Genomic DNA, 25,560 nt, shown 5'->3' on the forward strand with positions numbered 1-25,560 from the left:
GTAGAACTGCCAGCAGTAGTCAATTATAGTTATTGAGGTAATAATAATGCATTTCACCAACATCCATACCAGTTTGTGTTAAACAGCACAAATTTGAAACGTGGAGCAAAACCAAAAACAAAAGAATGTACCATGCGGAAATGTGTGTTAATAAATCAGGCCGGGGGTGGCAGATTCTGAAACCTTTCTCTGAAAGTAGTCCCACTGACATCAAAATGACTACTCATTGAGTAAGCTGCCCACCTTAATTTCAAAATACTATGAAAAAGAATGCCACTTAATAGCAGAAGTTTTTAAAGAGCAAAGTTTAGGTGGGGTAGTGACTGCTTTGATATTTTGCCCTAACAATTGGGTTGAGATCAGAGTGTGGCTTTTTGGAAGACTACGCCTTCTAAATTGATGATTTGGATAATTCTTTTCAGAGTTCAGACCCCATTTTTGTTTGCGTTTTTAATTTTAGCAAAATGGAAAATAAGATATTGCATTTGAGGCCCAGTTCTGCAACCCTTACTCATGCCATGTAGCACTTACTCAAGTGATTAATTCTAGATGACTTCAAAAGGTGATGATCAACATGATTCAGAGTTGCAAAATCAGATCTAAAATTAGTATCCAATTTGGAATTCAGACACAAACATGTTTTGTTTTCTTAATGTATTTCTCATTTGTTACAAAACTCAATCTTTTTTAAATTATGCAGTTCCACTTCCCAGGCTTGCTTCTCTCTTGCCTGGAAGCTTATTCTGTATGCTGTTAAAATTAATAAAATACAATGTTAGTTTTAGAACAGAACAACACGTGAGCACTGCAGGGCACTACTTATTATGGACCTGCATTTCTAGTGTGGGCATTTGAACAAATTCCACTTATTATTCCTATAATACTTGTGCCTTTGTGTTTAAATTATGCAAAGCTCATATTTATTTAGCTTGATGATCAAATAAAAATTACCTAGGCACTTTCAAGCATCAAAACACATGTTGTTCCCTACCATCACTGTGAGGGTTTTTGCATTGCATTGGTCCTAAGCTCACATTCAAAAGGGGCTACAGAGTAAAATATTTTCCCATTATTTATATGGATAAATATTGGAAATGGCCATACAAAACAGTTCGCTTTTAAATGAATGTGTTAAAACATTTAGTACATTCACACACACACACACACACACACACAGAGGTAATACAGAGAGGTGCCTGTGGACGTTATTCTGACTCATCACAATGGATCCTTGCAATTCTTGCAGAGTTATCAAAGTACTGAAAATAAATGGCATAATAACTCAGTAATACAGTTACAGACATGGGACAAGAGTTGGTTAGAAAACAAAAGTCTATGACTCACCTATACTACCTGAAATTTTATTTTGATGAAGTTTTCCAGTCAGCTTTGTTTGGAATGGAAGCTTCCTTAAGTGAGTATTACCAGGTAATAATATATGACAGTCACTAACCCCGCTGCTCCCAGACCAAAATGCCACTCATTCACTTGGTTTAGCTGGGCTTTCCCACAAGAACTATGGGGTCAGTTCCACCACCCTTACTCACATTGAATTGTACCTTGCTCCACAAGTAATTGCTGTTATTTCAAGGGGATGGTTGTGGAATATGATGACACTACTTAACATGAGGAAGGGCAGCAGAATCTGACTATAGGCTATTTTAAAACCCAAACAACGGGGGCAGGTGGTGGGAGGATGAAGAGGAAAAGAATTACAAAAAAAACCAATTATATCATTCACCTATAAGATGCTCTGATACCATGGTAAAGAATATGATATACAATATGGAAGTTAGAGAGATGGATATACACAACACCACAACAGAGCAAAGTTCAAAGGAATAAATTATGTCTACTGGTTAATGAAGTCTACCAAAATTAAGTTGCAAACATTTGTTTTAATAATAAACATAAGGATTCACTACTCTGTTTATTTGCTTTTCATGAAATTTATGAGAGCAAGTTTTGTTTGGCAATGATAATCATGGAAAGAGACAGGTTTCAGAATGGTAGCCATATTAGTCTGTATCAGCAAAAACAACAAGGAGTCCTTGTGGCACCTTAGCGACAAACACATTTATTTGGGCATAAGCTTTTCCTAGAATATCAGGGTTAGACAGGACCTCAGGAGGTCATCTAGTCCAACCTCCTGCTTAAAGCACAACCAATCCCCAATTTTTGCCCCAGATCCCTAAGTGGTCCCCTCAAGGATTGAGCTCACAACCTTGGGTTTAGCAGGCTAATGCTCAAACCACTGAGCTATCCTACTTCTTAAGATAGTTTCATGAAATATATGTATGAATGTGAATTAGGAAGAGTATCTGTGCTGGAAATGCACAGCAGCCATCCTGAAAGCCATTCATGGGTTTGAGGGTCATTTACTCAGGAGCAAAAATAATTTGTGTGGAGAACATGGGAAATTTCTGTATTTTATGAAAACTGTACTCCAACCCACTTGGTAAAGGGGTTAATCTCTTTGCAGAAAAAATTAGTAAGTAATAAATTGAGAGTGTGGGGGCCACCTAAATGAATCTGAGTTGGCATTAATGGATTATCATTGATCATTATTAACATAATTTTTATTTTATTTTTAAATCAACATGTGAATGGAGCTACCTTGAAGATACAGTGGAGACCAGGCAATTAGTGTTTAATAACTTCTGGCCAAATGGACCTGTTGGATCTGCATGGGCAATTACCTGTTTGATCACAACCCCTCCCCTATCTGGGCAGTACACATCAAAACTGTGTGACTGGGCCTTGAGACGAAGGACTAAGACATTAGGAGAGAAGGGTAAGTATCTTCCTTTCCCAATGGATTGGGTAAGTCCATCCAGAACAGCTAGGCAAGGCCAGGGAAGTTTGCTGCAAGTATGCTGTCTGCCATCCAGACTGGGGCAAAAAGAGACCTGCCTAATTAAACAAGGAGAGCTGGCAAATTAAATGAGAGACGTGTTTAGGCTTTGTGTTACCATTTTAATCCAATATCGCTTACCACCTTAGTCCAGCTGAGTACTAAATGATTACTTTTTTTGAAAAGACTATCCTACTGCAAACTTTGCTGGTTGCATAGCTCCCAGAAAGGTAAGTTTCCAACAGGGCTCCAAGCTCATTTGGACCTGTTGAAGAAGCCACAGTGAGAAACAGGTGCGGAAGCCAGGGACCTAGTCTCTGAGTAGCGGAATTGCAGGGCTCCACCTTGAGCAAAGCGGAGGCCCTCGGCCTGTCAGTAAGAAGGGTACACTCTCTCCCAGAAAGACTGCATAAAGATCAGAGGCGTAGCACCTCCCGTGAACTGTGACAATGTAACTCAGGTGACCAATACACAGAGGCCATCGTGAATTAAAAATAATCAACACTTGAAGCAACAGTAACAGCAAACAGTTCAGAAGCAATCCCTGGGCTGAAACATGTTCACAAACACCATTAATCAAATAACGTATTTTCGGAAAATAATTTGCCCAGCTCTAATTATGTCATATGTTACCATAAATCACTGGAATCCACACACTGATCCTATGGTGAAACTGCTGTATTTATTCAAGTTACTTTTTGGAGCTACTAGCAGCCAATTTATAGAAAAATAAAAGACTTCAAATTGGATCGAAGCTGTACGAGGTAGTGAGCTCTATCACTTAAGAACACTTACGCTCTGTAGGAACCCACTGAATGATCTAGCATCCCTAAATCTCTGTGGAGAAACCTCTTCCTGATAAGATTGCTGGGCTCTGCTAGCTCCTGGGAGCCATTCAGCTAGACGACAGTAGTGTCGTCATCGTCTCTGGGAACGGGAACGCTGGTCACACATGTAGGCACCCACCTCAATCCAAATGAGAGAGCTTTACAAGGTATCTAGTTAACACACAGCTCTGAAAAGAGTTGCCAGTTGAGCATGTGTGCAGGTTCTGCCCTGCTTAACAGAAGTTCACTGAGTTTCATTACAAGATTCTGATTTCTGTACAAGTTACTACATATAACAACTCTGAATAACATATTCTAAACTGGATCACTATGCATAATGCTGACACAAGTTGTTTTTTATGTCATATATTACAATATATATTGACACAGGAAACAGTGATTTCATTGAGCTTCTGTTTGACAAAATTTTTCACTAGGACCACAATGACATTCATGGCATCACATGTTCTCTTCAACCCACAAAGAGACCTTAACCCAAACCCAGCTTTCAATAACCACAAATGGGTGAAAAGTTAGAGGAACAGGACTAATCTATTTTACAAGGGCCAATCTATGCTACATGGAATGTGCTGATAGGCACATGGTAATGGGCAGCAATACAAAACCAAAATCCAGTACAACAGATTTCAGAGTAACAGCCGTGTTAGTCTGTATTCGCAAAAAGAAAAGGAGTACTTGTGGCACCTTAGAGACTAACCAATTTATTTGAGCATAAGCTTTCGTGAGCTACAGCTCACTTCATCCTTCATCCTATGAAGTGAGCTGTAGCTCACGAAAGCTTATGCTCAAATAAATTGGTTAGTCTCTAAGGTGCCACAAGTACTCCTTTTCTCAGTACAACAGAGTTTCTAAACTACCTACAAGATATGTGGAGGGAACTGGGAAGTAGAAATGGTCTGCAAATTTTCTTCAAAACAGTTTTCCATCAGAAAATGGTGTTTAATTAAATAGACATTTTCATGAAATTGTTAAGATTTCAATGAAAGTTCATTTTAAAAAATGGTTTGAAAATGTTGAAACATTCCATTTTAACATTTTCAGAACAGAATGTTTTTATTTTACAGTCTGAAACAATTTTGTTTTGAAATTTCCTTTACGCTCTATAAAAAAATTAAAAAGAGTTGAAACCAAACCAAAACATTTCAATCAATCTGAAACAATTTCTTTAGAGTTTAGTTTTGTGAAAAATATCAAAATGTTAGCTTTTCATCCTGATTCAGGATAGAAAAAAGTCAAAACCTGAATTTTTCACTGAACAAAAAAACCTATTTTTCCAGCCTGCTCTACTTAGAAGTTAATTTTGCCATTGCTGGATTATAAAGTTAAAGATAAATATGTAGAAGTATATATAGGATCCAAATAAATTTTATGTTATAATATGACATATAACAAGATATTATGACAAGTCACCTAGCAACTTCAGTAAGTAAAAATAGAGTATGTGGCTTGTCATATTTTCTTAATACTTAGCACTTACTTAGCACTTTACATCTTTGATGAACTGTTCAAACTTCAAGAGCTAGAATGTGACAGCTCTGCATTTTTTTTCAAGGAGAAATAATGGTATAAGACAACACAAGGGACGTGGGGCAACCTCCATTGCTCTGAACCCCCTTACTCACTGTCCAACTTAATAGGGCCAGTGCAGGAGAGCACTTCTTCAAAGACTGTCACAATGCAAAGACTTGCTCTGATGCATGGTCCTCCCTGCACTCCTGGAGATAGTCTGGCTAAATTACCCAGAATGTCTTTTTGGGACAACTGCTTGCAAATAGCACCTGTACCCTCCCTCCTAATGTGGAAGCTGGCTATAAAAGACAGAACAGAGTCCTAAGCAATTAATCCTGTGAGGGAAGTTTACAGATGAGGATTGACACTTATAAAAGAGTCCCACAGGATTAATAGAAATGAAGCCAGTAGGTACCTTAAATTTAATAGAATTCTATAGAAGTCACTCTTAAAAAAATTGATAGAGATATAATAGATGATACCATTTCTGTATTTTTAAGTCTTCCTATAGCATTCTATAGCAGGGATATAATTCTCTAGGCATATTTAGACTGGAAATAACATGCACAGTTTTAACAGTGAGGGTAATTAACAATTTACCAAGAATCATGGTGGATTCTCTGGCAATTTTAAAATCCAGATTGGATGTTTTTCTTAAAGATCTGCTCTAGGAATTATTTTGGGGAAGTTCTATGGCCTGTCTTATACAGGAGGTCAGACTAGACGATCACAATGGTCCCGTCTGGCCTTGGAATCCATGAAAGCTTCTATAATAATTTAAAAAGAACCTAGAGAAAGATAAACCTTTCCTATCAAGTTCTATATGACTCTTCCATAAAAGAAAACTGAGATGTCCAGAATCCCTCTGTGACTCAATAACAAATCCCAGGTTTCAGAGTAACAGTCGTGTTAGTCTGTATTCGCAAAAAGAAAAGGAGTACTTGTGGCACCTTAGAGACTAACAAATCCAGGATTCTTGTTTGTTTCCAGCCCCAAGAATATTCATACAGATTGCACTGCTTGCAAAGGAAATTCAGAACACACATGCAGATACGCTGTATATGAAAAAAGAACAGGAGTATTTGTGGCACCTTAGAGACTAACATTTATTAGAGCATATGTACATTGGCCAAACTGGACAGTCTCTACGCAAAAGAATAAATGGACACAAATCTGACATCAGGAATCATAACATTCGAAAACCGGTAGAAGAACACTTCAACCTCTCTGGCCACTCAGTAAAACATTTAAGGGTGGCAATTTTGCAACAGGAAAGCTTCAAAAACAGACTGCAACTGAGAAACTGCTGAGCTTGAATTAATATGCAAACTAGATACCATTAACTTGGGTTTGAATAGAGACTGGGAGTGGCTGGGTCATTACACATACTGAATCTATTTCCTTAAGTTAAGTATCCTCACACCTTCTCGTCAACTGTCTAAATGGGCCATCTTGATTATCACTACAAAAGTTTTTTTCTCCTGCTGATAATAGCTCATCTTAACTGATTAGCCTCTCACAGTTTGTATGGTAACTTCCAACTTATCTGTATGTGTATATATATCTTACTATATGTTCCATTCTATGCATCCAATGAAGTGAGCTGTAGCCCACAAAAGCTTATGCTCTAATAAATTTGTTAGTCTCTAAGGGGCCACAAGTACTCCTGTTCTTTTTGTGGATACAGACTAACACGGCTGCTACTCTGAAAACTGTATATGAAAGTACATTTTAGTTTTATACAGAATATTAACTCCAAGAGTTGCCAGGACACCCATCAGAGACTAACACTGTATAGCTTCATATAACTTGGCATTCTTTGTACAAAAGTATTTTGTTGATTTTGTACTTTCATGTTGGTATGAGATGGAACATGTATTATTACTATATTATTATTAATTATTATACATGTGTTTTATTCTGTGGATGCTCTCTCTCACCAAGAGGCCGCATTTAAGTTAACACTTTCTTTCAATATCTGCTCTGATTTTTCTGGGTAAGGACCATGGCTCCCTATTCACACCTTCACTCCCAAAAGCAGGTCTGCTTGCTAGCCTGACATAATGTTTATTCCCCTGTCATTAAAGATAACTTTATTATTACAATAAAACAAAACACCCCCCCCCCGCTTCTAAAAATAATTCAAGACATTATTCCTGAGGCTAGGGCTGCTAACATAGCTATATTTCAGTTTGGTGCACGAGTCTCTGATCTGTATTTCAGGATCCATCATAAGAATGAGAAAATATAGTTGAAACACAGCATCTGAAAACTTACATTTATCCAACAATTGCAGGAAAATAGTATATGCCAAAAATTCAGATCATCATTATGATCTTGACATCTTCTCTAATGTTGCCCAGTTTCCTCTCTCCACACTTCAAATAATCCTGATTTTGAACACAGTCAAACTGAGAAGCTTGTGGGTTGTGGCTACAAGCATTCCTTTCACTAAGAGCTATTTCTGCTTTCTAATTATATCATCATTAGAAAATAACCAGTAGCATATCTTCTGGAGGGGTATCCATTCATTAATGCAGACAGATAAGACTCCATTCCATTGAAAGTAATGAAGTGGAAACATCTACATTAGTTCCAAAACTCTTCAGACCATGCCCACAACATCCTCCATAGTAACAAAGCACGGATGGCCATCTTTTACCCTAAGCATGTGCCATGTAAGTGAAACAATTATCTGCACAGTTTGCGACCATTTGGTTTTATTAGTTAGGAAAGTAAACTTTCAGTTGTGTTATCTTCTATCTTTAAAACATCTAAACTACTTTCCTCCACCCCCATTAAGAGATCACTGTCTCCTCAATCTCTATGTAGATTTATTATTTTGTGTATTACAACAGCACTTAGTGCCTCCAATAAAATAGATACCCTATTGTGTTAATAGCTGTACAAACTTAAGACATAGACCCTACTCTAAAGAGTTTACAATCTAATTTAAGACAAGATACCAGTGAGTGTAACTACTGAAAAGAATGGAGGTGGGTACATGAGGGTCATAGCATCAGGACTGTGTGTTTACAGTTGGTTATTTTTGAAGCAAAATTATGTGTGTGTTTTTTGTTTTTGTTTTTTTAATGTGATAAACAGTCTTTGCTGGTCACCTAACTAGCTATCATCATCTTTCATAAAACCTTCCAAAAATAATGGCCCAATCCTGCAAACCCTTCTTACTTTCAGAAATAATCCTATTAACCTGAAGTGACGATATGACTCCTCACATGAGTAATGGTTTGCAGGATCAGTCACTATGTTATTAGCATAACATATCCCATATATAGTTCCTCGTTTCAAAATGGATTTGGATACCTCCTGAAAAATAAACATCTCCTCTGAATGAACATTCCTAGTAATTCAATTTCTAGTGCTTTTAAAGTTTTCTGATAGAAAGGGCACTTTTCTTTCACAGACCATGATGAATTTAAAGTCATGAATGGTGCATTTTGTTACAACGATTTCACATATTTTTATTTAGTAACAGTCTGCTGGAATTCAAGGTTGCTGCAATGTAACTGCTCCCTTATAACATTACAGATGTAAACTTCCTATTGAGCTTCCACATGTTTGAGTGCAAAATTACAAGTACACATGGCTGATTTCACACTAAAACAAAGGGAGGCTGGCCTCTGAGAATTTTGCTGTAATGCCGTCTACTAGCTAAAAATGCACATACCAAAATGTAATTTGGTAGCAATATTTTACTTATTTACCAGAAAACTACAGTTTGTAACAAATTAAAGCATTTTAATAAGTACAATTATTATTTCTTTATTCCCTTCCCCCAAAATAAAATACCAAGTATCAAGATGGAAAAGGCTTTCTTTATAGATATTATGGAAGCACAAGGATTTTGACCATTTGCAGCAAACAACAAAATGACCTTTTACAATCAGTAGCATGACACTGTTGAGGTAGGAAAGCTACATGTACTGTTAATATTCAGTTCCCAGCTGAGCTAGAATTTCCCCACTGAAATTCTCTTTAGCTAAAAGCTCATTTCACTACATAACCAGCATTTTTTTTCAGCTCCAGCTCTATTACTGAACCTTGTGGTTACACTGGTAGAGTGGACAATAATCCAATTAGCCAGGAACCAAGTAAAGTCATCCTTCATTCTGCTTAAGTCACTCACAATAAAGCATATTTTACTGATACACCCCTTGATGTATCAGAACATTTAATTGCCTGAAATAGGTTAGTCACCTATAATGACAGCAACAAGAATTTCTTGTGACAAGATCCAATTCTGTTTCATTCTGCCTGACATAAGACCTTTGCATTAATCTTTTTTGCTTAATATATTTTTAAAAAGCCCACAAAGTTTCCTGGGGAATGGACTGGTTTGCATAATATGCAGATTATTTCAGCTGCTTGATCACTGTAATAAATGCCAGAGAAGACAAACAAGCATTGCTTGCAAATGAAGCACTGCATGCAAATTTTATTTTTATTGGAATGACATTTGGTGACCTCCTCTGGAATTGATGAGATTTCCCTAAACAGACATGCTTTGCAATATTCGGTTAATGAACACCCAAAAGACATGATTTTTGTTTTAAAACAAACACATATATAAGAAACCTTATTAAAAATGTAGGATGGAAAATCTCTTATTGAAAATGCTGGAACAGACAGAGGCCATTTCAAAGCACAGGAGAGCAACATTTCATGAATAAAACAGAAGGTACTAAGATTAAACAAACATGTAAAGTTTGAAAATTAATCTAAAGGAGGTCGATTAACGAAAGCAACAAATTAATTTAATTTGCATGTGAACATTTCACATTATACTTGCTGCCGTTTGCATAAATTCAATTTCAAAGCGTTTGATTGTATAAACCCATATTGTTAAAAGGTCAGGAAATAGTCCAGAACTTTAATTCCCCGATAGTGAGGATTAAGCAGGTTATAGAATGATATGTGCCTTTGATACTTGTTAGCAGTAAAATGCTAGAATTACAGATGTTTAATTCAGAGGGAGAAAATTTCTCCTATTCCCAGACAAAGGAAAATGTGATCAACAAAACTGCCAGATTACAATGAGAGAAAGCAAATGCCTTCTCATACATGGTTAGAGAGGCTTTTGTGCCTAACACTAGCTACACCTTTCCCAGACCTACTTGTGATGATGGTACCAATTTGAGGTTCAAACTGAGGCTTACCCTGGCATTGGGAGCAGTGTGGAAATGCACCAACTAAGGGAAGCATCAGAAGCCATTTCACTGTTATGGGGTACAGCATACTACTTCCTTGATCCAGTCCTACCTTGGCTACCCTTTCCCTTCCCCTGTAGGATTCTGAGCATCCTCAGAGAAGTATGGAGAGCACAGCCTTCGTGCTTTGGGAAGCACATAGAGTGCAGATGGGCCAGACCCTTACATTCTCCTCCAAATGCACGGTCTTGAAAGGCCAGGCGCAATTTGGTCCCTAATTAACAACACCCTCTTGAGAATTGTGTTACATTTTTAAAAACATTAATTCATCCTGTCACAACATCTTGTGCATAAAGCAAGCAAGCATTTTTAATCTCCATTTTACAGATGGGAAAGCCTTGGCACAGAGACTAAGCAACCTGTCCAAGGCCACGGAGCAAATCAGTGATATGGCCAGGATGTTCTTGGTCATGCCACTACTGAACTACATGGCCTCTCAAAAGATCCCTCTTCTTTTTCACTGTAACAATTCATCCTTTCTACATTCACACAGTTTATATCCTTGCCACAATATGCTTTTGAAGTAAGGCAGGATGTTCTGAAGTGGATCGTAGTGCTGTATCATGTATTTCATCATTCTTATTAAACATCCTTGCTTAATGGCTTGACACTGATGCTATGATTTGTTCTAGTGCTTGATGTACAGTAGCTGGGTTTTATTTAGGTCAGTAGCATTGAAAAAGACAACAGGCAGCTACTTATTTTATGGCATACTGAAACTCACCAGACCTTAGCATTCTCAAAGGTCCTGTATCTCAGCATGAGGATGTGGGACCTTATCAAACTCTCATTATCAATCAAGCTTGAAAAAGGCTTTGTAGAGTCAAATATGCACATAGCTGTAACATACTTTTTTAGTGATCTTAATCAATGTAAACAGGAAGTGGTCTCAATTGTTCTTCTGTAAATTATTTCTTTTTTGTCTGGAGTGAGTGGTTATACTCTTTTCATTTCCAGTGAAAAAATATGCATTTTTATTTGAATGAGATACTACAGCTGTACAATATTCCTATGTTTACCCTAAGTGTCTGAGAGGCAATCACACCCAACAAGATATTATTGAGTGTTACAGAAGAGAAGCAGTACTGAAAAAACATAGCAAGAAAGCCCTCTTTGGGATACAGCAACAGTGTCTTATCTGGGTAGCTCTAAATGATAACAACGTGCCATCTGTGTTTTAGTGAGGGTTAGTTACTATTTAAATGATTGTGATTAACAACCAGAGCTTTATACACTAAGAAGCCAAGTTTGATTGTAATTCTTTGGAGTGTAATCGTGTCTCTACCCTGCAATTATACACAATGAATGTTGAATTAGAAGCAAAGAAAAAGAGTGTGAAATAACTTTCAGAGTTGGAGAAGCAGGCTATTGAACACAAGCAAAAGGTGAGTTGATTGGTGAGAAATGTAATAGGTTGGAATACTGCTGGTATTCCGTAAGAGACCAAAGAAAATAATAATTTGAAGAGTCACTGGGAAAAATAAGCAGCATTCACCACTAATGTGCCTCATATAAGGCAGGCAGGCTATAATATCAGTGAAACATCAAACATTTGATGTTGCCAAAGAAAAATTAACCATGTTATTATTTGAATTTCAGATCATTTTTGTTGTTACTTTTGCTGAGAGGAGATAACCACAAAACCAATACCTCTGCCCTTTCTCCCAATGGCTTTGCTGGAGATGACCTCCTGCCTTTGCTTTCAATTTGGTCAGAAGTTACAATATAGTCCAGGGTTTAATTTCTGGAATTTTGCAAGAGTACGTTACATATCAATCCACAGGAAACTTAAATAAAAAGGGGCTATGGCACTACAGAAAAAGTGATAATATGGGGTGATGCATGATAATTTACAAAAGTACTGATAAACTAAGTCATAGTTTGTGCATAAACAATCCTTAAAAATGAGCAAATTGAACTATAACCGAAATAGCTGTTATTAATTCATTGTCTTCTGAGGGAAAACTTGAATTAAGGACAAAACATGTAGAATTATGGATAAATCCAACACAAAACAAAAATTATGCAAATATCATGTAGGGGTGACATGGCTCCAGAAACACATAGTAAGAATAATACTTTGTACTCACATAGCACATTCCATTAAAGGATTTTGAAGCACTTTTCAAACAATGGACTAAAAGTCTCAACACTCACATGAGGTAGGGACAAAGTGGATTGCTGACTATTGGAGTGGAACTTGTTTCTTTGGTGTCCCGAGTTCTCTAACATTCACTAAATATGGACACCTCACATTTGTAAGGGAATAAATCATTCTTTTGTGTGTGTGTTGTTTTGGCTTCCCATCCTCCAAGCCATCTACTCTCTACTTTCCATGTTCCCTTTTTTTCCTCCTTCCTTTCTCAGTGTTCTCAGATTCTCTTTCCCTGATTTACCTTGATGGTGCACACTAAGTCCTGTGATATATGCACCCTACTCATCTCCAGATACACACTGCACTACAGTTAGTCACAGCCTGCTTGTTCTTCAATTCAATAGGAGGGGAGCAAGAGAACTAGTCACTCATGTGCCTCTTCTCATCCCTGTTCCAACCTTCTCCGGCAAAATAAGCAGCACCTGCCTAAGTCCCCATTCATCCTTTTCTCCTCCCTGAATCTTCAGCTTCTGCTCCTACCAGTGTCATGCTTCTCCCAAGCTCCCACTCCCACAATATCTCTGCTCCTCTCTTCTGCTCCTCCAGCAGCCTGTGGGGGAAGGAAGGGACTTTCACTGTTCTGTGCCAACAAGAGAAAAATAGGCCTGTGGTTCACCCACCTGTTCAAATTCTCCATTCCTCCTGTGTGAGGAGGATAATGAAGCTCTGAACATGTCTCCAAAAAACAAACCACTGTTTCACAACATGCGCACAAAAAGTCCTGCAACTTGCCCCATTGATGTCCCGGATGTACCCTGGTATGTATTCATTCTTCCATCGCCACGTGCCCCTTGATAGAGAAGGCCCTGAACACTCCTCCTTTCAAGTTTCTGATGTGGGATAGCCAGCCATTCCAATTCTGCCAATTGTAATTGCTGTGACAGGACAGAGGGCAACAGATGATCCCACAGTCAGACAGAATGGTCCTATATTAAAGACATGCTGAAACATACTGGTGTTTGGGGCCTGTTTCACTCACACAATAGTTTACACGTAGTAACAAGATTTTTTAAGAAGTGCCAAAGCCTACTGAGATGCAAAGTCAATAAAAGGGCTGTCTGCCGAGAAGGTGATTTTTACATATCTGTCAGCGAACTCAGAAATTCGTATACAGAATCCAGTACCTGGCTTTGTGAATATGTATGCACATTCATACCCTGAACACACTGGGCCAGGGCACTCCACTGTAGCTACACTGCAAGGGAAGCCTCTGTCTACTGCTGCCCCTTAATACCACTCAAAGGGGCTGGAGGGTTTCACTACATGAAGAGCGTTGACAAGGCAATGAGGCAGCAGAACATGTATAGTGCTCCCACTGCCATCCACCTCTAGCTAATGCACTCCCCTCATCGGTACCTCATACCCCCCTGGAGAGTCCCTTTCATGTGTACATCTCAGAGGCACCACTGGGGTTCATCATTATTCACCTTTGATAGATCTATCAGAGATAGAAAGAACAACTAATCTAAGCAACTGAATAAAGTCATTGCTATACTGTGAAACTATTCATCTCATTTAACTGTTTCAGAACATTATGTGCAGGAGAAAACAACTGAATGGAAATGTGACTGCAGCTTTTAGTGACGGGTACTTTCAGTTCTACACTTATGTGGCTCTGACATTAGAACAGAGCCCTGTATCCTGCTGCTCTATTGTATTTTCCTCACAATATCTAGGGTCACTGTCAACAATGAACATTTGGAATTTTTTAGGACCAGCCACAATACCTAAAGGAGAAACTGACAGCAATGGAGACCTGTCAGGAAATTAAGGAGCTTACCCAAGTCTTTTAAAACCAGCTACTGAAAACTACATGTGTTTTTAGTAAGCTTTTACTCTATTATTTATTTATATTACTATAACGTCTAGATGCCCAATTCATAGTCCAGGACCCCACGGTGCTAGGAGCTGTACAAAAACAGAACAAGCAGACGGACCCTATCCCAAGGAGCTTACTATCTAAGAATAAACACAAAAGACAAGAGATGGATGGGGGAGTATAAGGAAACAATTAGACAATATTGGTCAACGTGATATGCGGAGGTACCAGAGCACCAGCAGCCTAACGGTTAAGTTGTTTTTGTAGGCATGACAGATAGACTAATAGAAATATTTGCAACAGTGTTTGCAAGATATTTGTCAATGTTGTTTGTGTTATTGTTTTTTATTTCATTTAGCAAAGATAAGATTGTGATGAATCTGTTAAGCAGGGAACTACAACTGCCATCAGTCTCCACCCCCTGCACTTCCCTTTCCCCTGGCCAGTGGCCAGGCAGAAAAAAGAACCCTGAAGAAGAAGCAGCTGGGCTTTTTTAGGGAAGCAGCTGCTCCATGGCGAGCCTGAAGCTGCAGAGCTGCGAGATGTAGAGAGGAAACCCCAACACCGTAAAGAAAGCTGCATGTGGCACAAGCTCTGACTGCCAGATGTTACAGGTGGATGCAGATCTGTCTGAGACTTAGGGGGGGATCAACAGTAGCCAGTGCAGAGGAGCCCCAGTGAGAGACATACTACTAAGTGATCCTGGCCTGGAAATCTGCAAGCTCCTCTTTACTTTAATAGAGGCTGGACTGGAGAGGCACCAGACCTGAAGAGCCCTAACCCTCAACTAGACTGCCTCAGTGGCCCGAACAGGAACTATTGTTGCTCACTTTGAAATGGAACTGTTTGAGCTCCTGTACCTAGGGTATTTGCAACCTTTCCCTTTCCTGCTTGTCCAAGTAAAATACCCTCTCATTTACCCATGTGTCTTACTCGTTATGGGAACCCACCAGGACTAGCTTCAGAAGCACCCATGCACGTCTCTGGGTTGTGGTACCCCAGGCATGTTACTGGCACCTTAGTGTTTGTTATACTGCAGCACTGAGCAGCTATCATAACTACAAGATCTTTCTCACTTAACTTTTTCTTCTCAAGAAAGAGGATTTTCTGAGGCACTATAAAAATAGAGGCTTCAGATAAGCAAAGCTCTTGCACCTCTCTCTATTCAAGAAAGTACTTAATTCTAAGTACATGCTTAAGTTCCATTGAAGTAAATAGGACTTAAGAACAAACTTACACATTTTCCTAGGGAAAGAAGCTTTTCTGAATCACTTACATTTGAGGATAGGCTCATCCCATATCTCCAATGTGGTGGTGTCTCTTTTCTAAAGTAAATTCACTTCATCCCAACCCATCTGTTATAAAATATAATTTATGAATTAGGGATGGGGATTCAAATTCTCAGTCACAAATCCTATTAAATGTCTATAGAACCCCTACTGGCTTCATTATTATTGAATTCTCCAGGGACATCATTTTGATTTATAGCACAAGCTAGAGGATCTGAGGTCTATGACCCAGTGAACACATTAGTGTAGACAAAATATAGGATTTTCATCTACGACATAGTTCATCTATAAAGTTAGAGAAGGTGGTGACCTATTTAAACTACAGTTTAAGGTCTGAGTTTGAGGCTGTAGTAAAGTTAGTTTTGAATATTAATAGCATGGAAATCTCACTAGAACTCAAAATGGTGTGTGGTCATGCAATCAGCTGCTCCCATGGAATTCTGGGCACCCAAACCAGAGCAGAAGATAATAAGCCCTCTTCCCATGAGGGTTCAGATCCAACGATTGAAAGCCAGTCCAGTTCCCTGAAATTATCAAGTATTTGAACTTGAGTTTCTGATTAGGGCTAAACTAAGAAAAAGGAAGGCAGGATTTAAAAGTCCAAAATAGAAAAAGGATTTGTAGGTAGGAATAGACTGTGAAATGAATTTGAAAATAAAGATTATGATAGCAATTGGCATTCAAAACTATTTTCAAATACAATATATTTCATGGTCTTTTTGTACTAAGGAGCACGGCTGTTCTTTTTAACTTTCAGATTATTAAGGTGTGTAAAATGGGCACACTTTTCCTTTAACTGTTTCAGAAGGACGGGTGTGCAGGAAGCCATCAGAACAAAATGTTTCAAAATATGGGGGGCGGGAGGGAATAAAGTATTTTATAGCGTATATACTTGGATTACGGAATCTCTGGAAATAGATACACATAAAATTTGATTGAAAGACTGCCATTGATTTCAAAAGGCTTTGGATCACCCCCTTAGACTAATTCAATAAATTATGGAATGTTAAATAAGAAAAAAATGAAGGTGGGAAAATAGAGGGGAATAAAATAAAAGGATATGAAGTACAAGGCAGCACTGTTTTCTTCTTAAGGTTTTTTTTCTTTGATATCCGTCCCCATCGTCTCTGAGCCACTAGCACAAACATTAGGGAATTGCAGTTAGCCTTTGATACACTTTACCTCTCACTTCCTTTAGAGGCATACCACAAAAAAGTCAGATTACAATGAGAACAATTTAGGTCATGTACAGATTATAAAAAAGTCACATTACAAAAGACTTAACTATTTAAAGGGTCAAATTAAACAAGGGACAACTCTCCACTCAAAGCTCAAGTAAAACAGCTTTGTGCAGGGGACCAGAGCAGGGAGGGGAGAATAATTCCCAATCCCAATGGCAGGGCATCAGGTACCTGTGTACCAAAGCTATGACTACAAACTGCAATCCATGGGTAACAGTAGTGATCACAAGCCTCTGGAATCTGTGGCGCCAACTCTGTGATTTCCTGGGGGGTGCTTGACCCCCGCTCTGCCCCAGCCCTACCCGCACTCCACCCCTTCCTTCAACCCCCACCCCACCCCTCCCCACCCCTGCTCTGCCCCCTCCCCTGACCTCTCCCAACCCTTGCTCCTCCCCCTCCTCCCCCAGTACCTCCTGCATGCCTCTGAACAGCTGATCACTGGCGGGTGGGAGGCCTGGGGGGGGAGGGAGAAGAGCTGATCGCCAGGGCGGCTGGTGGGTGCTGAGCACCCACTATTTATTTTCTGTGGGTACTCCCACCCCAGAGCACCCACGGAGTCCGCGCCTACGTCTGGAACTCTCCACACACTCTCCACACAGGGCTAACTAGCTGTTCATTGAACATGCTTAGCATGAACAGTGTATCTGTGTCTAAGCAGACATTAGACATTAAAAATTTGCTACTGGGTATGTCCATAAAGCAATTTTCAAAGTGTTATCTTTGTTCAGTCAACAGTTTCAAGTTCAGCAAAGACACTAGTCTTTAATGAGAAAGATTTACGCCAAGTGTCATAAATATAAAGGGAAGGGTAACCACCTTTCTGTATACAGTGCTATAAAATTCCTCCTGGCCAGAGGCAACATCCTGTTACCTGTAAAGGGTTAAGAAGCACAGCTAACCTGGCTGGCACCTGACCCAAAGGACCAATAAGGGAACAAGATACTTTCAAATCTTGGGGGGGGGGGGGGAGGCTTTTGTTTGTGCTCTTTGCTTACGTGTTTGTTCTCTCTTGGGACTGAGAGTGGCCAGACAGAAATCCATCTTCTCCAACACATCCTAATCCAAGTCTCCAATATTGCAACCAGTATAGGTAAACTAGGCAAGGCGGATTAGTTTATCTTTTGTTTTATGTGAATTTTCCATGTGTTAAGAGGGAGGTTTATTCCTGTTTTCTGTAACTTTAAGGTTTTGCCCAGAGGGGGATCCTCTGTGTTTTGAATCTGAATACGCTGTAAAGTATTTTCCATCCTGATTTTCCAGAGGTGATTCTTTTACCTTTTCTTTAATTAAAATTCTTCTTTTAAGAACCTGATTGATTTTTCATTGTTCTTAAGATTGCAAGTGTTTGGGTCTGTGTTCACCTGTACAAATTGGTGAGGATTATTATCAAGCCTTCCCCAGAAAAGGGGGTGTAGGGCTTGGGGGGATATTTTGGGGGAAGATGTCTCCAAGTGGTCTCTTTCCCTGTTCTCTGTTTAACACGCTTGGTGGTGGCAGCATAGGGTTCAAGGACAAGGCAAAGTTTGTACCTTGGGGAAGTTTTAACCTAAGCTGGTAAGAATAAGCTTAGGGGGTCTTTCATGCAGGTCCCCACATCTGTACCCTAGAGTTCAGAGTGGGGAAGGAACTCTGACACCAAGCTTCACACTTCAGCCATTTTTGCTATAGCTCTGCCTAAAAGCAATGTGGCTTGAACAGTATTATTACTGACAAGTGTTCAAAAATCATGAGTCAAAACACACAGAAATCACAAGGTTGGCTTAAAAATCATGAGATTTTAAAAAAGGTGTTTGGATTATTTACCTAGCTTTCTAACCTTTTGAGTGCACCCAGGTCACATTTTCAAGCTTTTCTCTGCAACTCTGAAGACAAGAAACTGGCTTTTTAAAAAAAACAGCTGAAATCCTCATGTCTTCACATGACTCCAGTAGCTGGGGTTTTATGAAACACACCAAATGTGAGATTAAAATCATGAGAGTTGGCAAGACTACTAGAATTTTATTAACTGGAAATGTCACCCTTACATCAACACTGATGAACTCCTTTGTGCTAGATGATATTTTGTTCTAACTTTTTTAGTAAGTTAACCTTTAAGCAGTAAATAAGCACAGAAAAAATCCTGCCTCAAACCTGAACATTTTGGAAAGTTATGATAAGGTGGAAACAAAAGGTCTATAATTAAACTGTATTGGAGGCTTATCATCAGTGGGTACTCTCAAATATTGGCAATAGTACTGACAAAGACCAATTAATATTTGCTTCCATGGGTGGACAATCTATTTAATGTATAATCGTTGCCCTTAAAAACTTGAGAATTAGATTCAAGAAACACTTTTCCAATTTGTATCTAAAATTTATACCATTACTGTTGGCTTGGGAGCTGACAATTAATACTCAGTAATCAATGTTCAACTTACAATGTAGCCTTCTCACTATAAATCAGCTATGTCTTCCTTTTTCAATTTTTGATTTTTCCATATCAATAATTCAGCATAAGCACACTGCATTATATTTTTTTTAAATCAGAAAGCAGTCTTTGTACCTTTGCTCTGGGGATTTATTCGCAAAAATTAAACTTTACCCTTTTGTATGCTTCATAAGTAAAATAGACACAAAACTGCATCTACACAAGCAAAGCCATGCATTCCTGTACACAGGCATTTGGCAAACAAGTTGATGTGTTTCAAATGCAACCTTTGAACGGGATAGCAAAACTCACAGAGACTTGAAATTGATATGTTTTCTGCTAATGCAATTCCATTTTTTTTCAAGATGTAAACAGGAAGGCTTAGTGTTAAAAAAAAAAATCCCCAGAGATTGTCAATGACATATGGAGCCATTTTCCTCCAGGTTGTTAACTGGAATGTGGCCCAGATCAGTAGCTCCCAAGCTCATTGCAATCTGAAGGGTGTTAAGAGACATACTCTATGTGAAATGAGTTTGTGGTCTCAGTCCAATGCCCAGTCGACAGCTTTCCACATCAGAATTTGCATTAATGGACACCCTGGTAGGAGCCTCAGCAGAGAGGCCAAGGACTGATCAGATAAGCAAGTCACAATGAATTGTGGTCTTGTCAGATGTCATAAGCCAAAAGGGTTTTGGACTGCTAATACTTGGGTAGGAGACTTCCAATAAAACCGCAGGATGCTATTGTAAGTGGCGCTGGTGATTCAGTTGGTTGACCCTGTGCTCCTCGGATGACAGTGCATGGGGACAGGGTGCTGCTTCGAGCAGCATTAATGCTCATACAGATTTCATCCTAGAAATCCACTAGGTTTGGAGGGGAGCATGCTGAGCTCTGGCTTTCCTGGGTCTGGCCTGCCACCCTCCCCAAACCTGATGACCCTTAACTCTGTAGTTTTTGCCCACAGGCTTCTGGGATGGGGTAGAATTATGTCCCAGGGAGCTTCTCCTTCCCTCTGACACTGCTTTTGTGATCTTCCTTACTTCCCCCACCCCCTCATTTTTGCTCCTTTCTGTGTGGTATATAGAATAAAAGTAAACAGTGCTAATTAATCCACACCATCAAATGTCAGATCAAGACATGCGACTAGTTGAACTCACTCATCCAGTAAATAATTCCTATTAATTTTAAATAGTTCTATTTTTCATTTCAAACAGATTTTGGGTTGTTCTGTTTTTTCTAGCAAAGCTCCTTTAACAAAATATCACTACACTATAGCTTGTCTGTCTGTCTGTCTGTTTGTTTCTCTCTCTCTCTCTCTCTCTCTCTCTCACACACACACACACACACACCCACTCTCTCTCTCTATTACTGGCCATAAACTGTACAGTAAAGATGTAATAAAGATAAATGTAAAATCCTCTCCCCACTATACCTTTCATTTTTTCTAAAGGCTGGTCTGCTGACAGACTGACTTGGTAAGAGATTTTATGTGACATCATAAATAACTTGTATTCACTGATCTAAATTAAATGAATATTGTACAGATAGTGCTACATGTAAAATATAATGAAGACTAATGTAAGGTGAACAAAAGCAGGTTTGAAATATTCATGGCATAAAAAGAATGATCATTTCATTTTATATTCTCAGTGTAATTGACATTGAAAAACAAATGCCCTTAAGAGTTGTGCTTAGTGAATGAAATCTTTGGATCATTCTTAAAAGTACCCCTGTTGTAACTGTTCAGGGATTACATAATAGGCAGAAAGTGTATTGTGTTTTGGCTGTAACAAAAGCATCAATTAATTTCACATATTTCTTTATTGTGGTATTGCATTGCTCTGACACAGACTCAACTGAATTTGCATGATTCCGAGGTCAGTGGAAATAATAAGAATTGAAAAGGATAGGGTAAAGGGATGGAAAAGTCTATTACCCACTGGTGAATCTAACCATCCTTTGCAACCCTTAATCTCAGAAGCCTTTTTTGTCATCAGTCATTTTCCACCTATTTTCAGCATATTGTAGAACAAAGGTTCTGTAAATAGGCTATGTCCTTCAGGCCCCACAGAGAATTAGTTCTTTGAACAAAGAAAGAAACATGCATTAATTCAGCACTGAAGAGATGTAAGAAAGGGTCTTTTTATATGGGCTTTTGATGCTGAAGGGTCCATGTTTTTGGAATTAGGCCATATATCCATTTTCTCTTATACCCATTTTTTAAACTTTATTTCCTAACTTCTCTCTCCTCAGGCCCTGATCTTTTTCTAGTCCAACAATTGGCCTGCTGCTTTTAGTGATCAGGTAGTGGGTTGATAGGCTCTAGAGATGTACTGAGCAGGGCCATTAAAGGAGCTGTAGCTCAGGTCACTGTATGCTGATAAGCACTTACGTGGCCTAGGAAAGGGAAATAAAACTCCAAGCATTAGTCCTTTTAAAGCTCTTTTCTCTGACTTTGTGTATTATCTACAAAACAGTCCCAAAACAAAAGAAAGTCAACTGAAAAACACAAGGCAATTATCCCCACAAAGGCTTTCCCAGCTTTAATCAGACAGGAAGAAGAGAACATACTTTTCCCCTTTGATCCAGCTTCCCCTTCCTTTTATACTTGGACCTGAGCAGCCCCATGACCAAGCAGGACCTATTAACCCTTTACAGACTGTAGCATATTTACCTTGCCATATATACATCTTAAATTGTCTGCTTTAAAGACTGGAACACAGTCTATTTTCTGGTTTTGCAGTCTCCCACAGCACTTAGCTGCTATGGTGATTAGGTGAAGAGAGGTCAGCATGTTCCTAGCTCTGGGTATGAGTCTCTGCATCACAATTAAGAATAATCAGGTCTGGGTAAAGTATTTCTCCAAGATAACCGTTTAAAACATTTTCAACATATTTATTCAGCATGGACAAGCTAACTTATCAGGACAATCTATATTAAACCTTTCAATATTTTTCTGGCTGTCCTTTTTCCCACATGGTAAGAACCCAGTCTAAAAATGCAACACTATATTCACCCAATTTGGCTTCCTTAAAAAACAAAATGTTTTATTCCATCTCCTACCCTAAACAAACCAACAACAGGTAAAAAATAAAGTGATTTTTTAAATCTATGTGTACTCCATTATTCTGTACTCCAGTTCATGCTATTTCATTAGTGAAATTTGTATATTATGCGCAGGCACCAGTTTAGGGCATTGTGGCTTTATGAAAAATAGAAAGTAACAAAAAGACCTCAAAACACACTTATCTATACTAATACATTATAGACTGGAGGCTTAAAAGTTAGTAGGCCTACATTTTGACCTACTTTTTCTTTATATGTTTGCAAAGTTCATATTGTCATTTTAGAATCCGTGTTTGTTTTTTCCAAAACAAATGCTTCAATGTTATTTTTTTTTGGCAACTGTGTGTGTGTTTTTTCATAAGAAAAGTAATGCCACACTCCTATGCTCATCTGCAATTCTCAATTAACAAACAGTGTGCATAGGAGGGAATAGAGAACAAGGGAAATGAAATAAATTTCACTTTCTAGCTGTGAGAAGGTTCGCGTAAGTGACGGTGATCAAAACTTAAGTTTACAAAGGAGAAAAAAACACATTGTCTGGCTATACTGAAAGGAGAACAGGAGACACTTGACAGGGTTTTAATCAGGCCACAACTTTATAATTAGATGTCTGGGACTACCCGGCAGATAAAAGTGTACAGTGCATGTAATTCCATGTTCAGTAAATATCTACCCGAGGAGCTTCCACCAATGCCCCTCTTCTTCCATGCAGGTCCCCTAACTAACCCCATTGCTGGGTCCTTACTTCTCCTCCCTTGAACGAGAGTTAAGGTGGACTATAAGAAGGCAGGGATTGGCTCCCTGCTGCATCAGTCACAGTAGCCCTGAACTCCACCCTATTCCACTCCTTTAAGAAACACCTCCTTTTTAAATCTTTTACCAAGTTATTTATCTGGTCACTGTATCCTAGGGGTGGGGAGCCTTTTTTCTATCACGGGCCACTGACCCACAGAAAAAATCAATCGCGGGCCACACACAAGTAAAAAGCAACTTAATTTAGGGTGGTTATTTTTTAGAGAGAAATATAAAATGTTCAACTCGCCTGCCTGGGCTGGGCACGGAGGCTTGGGGCTTCCCCCTGCAGTGGGGCGAGCCAATGCTCATGGCTCTAGCCTTGCGGGGGGGGGTGGTGGTGGTGGTGTGCCATGACTCATGGCTTCCCCACGTGGTGGGGCAAGCCGACGCTCATGGCTCCAGCCCTGCCGGGGGTGCTGAAACTTGCCGAGGCCTTAATGAAATTAAGCAACGGTCTGAATCCGGCCCACGGGCCGTAGGTTCCCCAGCCCTGCTCTATCCCTTCCCTAAGGAGTACCTGCACTGGACATCTGCCCCACACTTGCATAATGAATTGCGACATCATAGTCTAACTTCTTTTCCTACTCACCATAACAAAGCCCTCCCTGAACCCACTGTGGGGAAGGCGCACACCCCCCTCCCCACTCCCCGCACCAAGGCTATTCTGGTGGTGATGAAAAAATTCCTTTCCATCTCCCCTAGAAAGGAGCAGCTAGTGCGATGCCCACAGCAGGTCCTAATCAAACTTGGTATTTTGCCATCTCAAGGGGAGGGAGGATGGGTGCTGCTCTGCCTGGTTTGTGGAAAATGGGCTCCTCCCTCCAGGCATCGCCCTTTTCAGCTTCCCAGCCCTTCCAGTCTCTGGGGATGAGTCAGAGTCACCACACTGACCCACTCCCCCTTTTGAACACACACACACACGCTTAAAGGAGCAGTGAGGTCATTCTCAGTGTTCCTTTCAGGAAACAGCTGGACATATTAGATTTGTACACTTTCAGAACTATTAGTAGAGAAAGTCCTATTACAAATCTGGGTAATCGTTAGATTTTCAGAGTAATTTATATGACAATTTTAGCCAGTGGTGGGCAACCTGCGGCCCGTCAGGGTAATATGCTGGTAGGCCGCTGGAAAGTTTGTTTTCATTTGCACAGCTGCCCACAGCTCCCAGTGGCCGTGGTTTGCCGTTCCTGGCCAATGGGAACTGCGGGAAGCAGCGCAGGCTGCTGGGACGTGCTGACCGCCACTTTCCGCAGCTCCCATTGGCCGGGAATTGGCCACTGGGAGCCGCAGGTGACTGTGCAAATGTAAACAAACTGTCTGGCGGCCTGCCAGCAGATTACCCTGACAAGCTGCATGAGGCCTGCAGGTCACAAGTTGACCACCACTGATTTTAGCTCTTTTAATGTTCTTGAATTGCCCATGAAGAGACTTTGATTTTTGCTAATTATTCCTGTTTCATTTTTTCAATAGTTTAACAATTGTCAGCTGATAGGTTACTTGAGAACTGCTACCATTGCTATTTGTAATATGTTATCATTTTAATTCCATGGCTGGATGACCTTACCTTTTGTAATCAGAAGAAAAAGAAATGAACTTCTGGTACAAATTTTCAGACACAAAATCTTGTGCCAAATAAATGTGACTTTCAAGATTTTTCACAGGAGAATTTTCAGGAGAACACAGACTGTTCAGCTGCAGAAAGATCCCAGAGATTCAGGTCAACAAAATGTTTACCATAAGTGGCAACACTTTCAGATGGCTCACCAAGAATTTGTGAATGTCCACAAACGATGGACATTTTATATTGGTTGATTCAGTATTTTTATTATTCAGCATGGTACTCTATACTCCTTGGAGAATTCTGCACCACCACATTAAAATTCTGCATATAGTATTTTAAAATTCTGCAAAATGTTGCATATTTTATTTTTCAAAATAATAACACAATATAATTATACCAGTTGCAAATATTTTGGTAATTTATTTCAAAATATCTGTCAGCAAGTATGTCTGGAACAATACAGACAACAAACAAGATTCAGGAAATTTTTTTTGATAAATAGATTCCTTACTAAGCATATTAATACAGAACTTTGAGTAATTCATTTAAACTACACTACAGAAACATATTTCCTGCACCCCTCAGAAGCAGTGCAAAGGCTTGAGGGAGTCAGGGAGAACTAAGGAGCTGAGGGAGAGGGAAGGAGCCTGGGAGTGAACCTGGAGGGTTGTTGGATGTGGGTGGGTAGTGGATTGTTAGAGAGTTGGGGAGCCTCCCCCATGCAGACCCTGGCTGACCCCTAGCCTCTCCCAATCAGTCAGGCACATCTTCCCCTGTCCCCATGTGGC

At 39.5% G+C, this 25,560-nt stretch overlaps 1 protein-coding gene across 9 annotated transcripts in view; it reads right to left on the reverse strand.

The window, feature by feature from the left end:
* Window positions 1–25,560, reverse strand: part of RALYL (RALY RNA binding protein like) — a 581,991-nt gene that overhangs the window by 344,363 nt on the left and 212,068 nt on the right. The window contains exon 1 of one of the 9 annotated variants that reach the window (XM_074944169.1): window positions 24,776–24,869. The exons of the other annotated variants lie outside the window; for them this stretch is intronic. The gene's annotated coding sequence lies outside the window, so the exon portion shown is untranslated. Of the gene's footprint in view, window positions 1–24,775; window positions 24,870–25,560 lie in introns of those variants that run through there. 9 annotated transcript variants of the gene reach the window in all.

Source organism: Natator depressus, chromosome 2 (genome assembly GCF_965152275.1).
Source record: "Natator depressus isolate rNatDep1 chromosome 2, rNatDep2.hap1, whole genome shotgun sequence".
NCBI classification, from domain to species: domain Eukaryota; kingdom Metazoa; phylum Chordata; order Testudines; family Cheloniidae; genus Natator; species Natator depressus.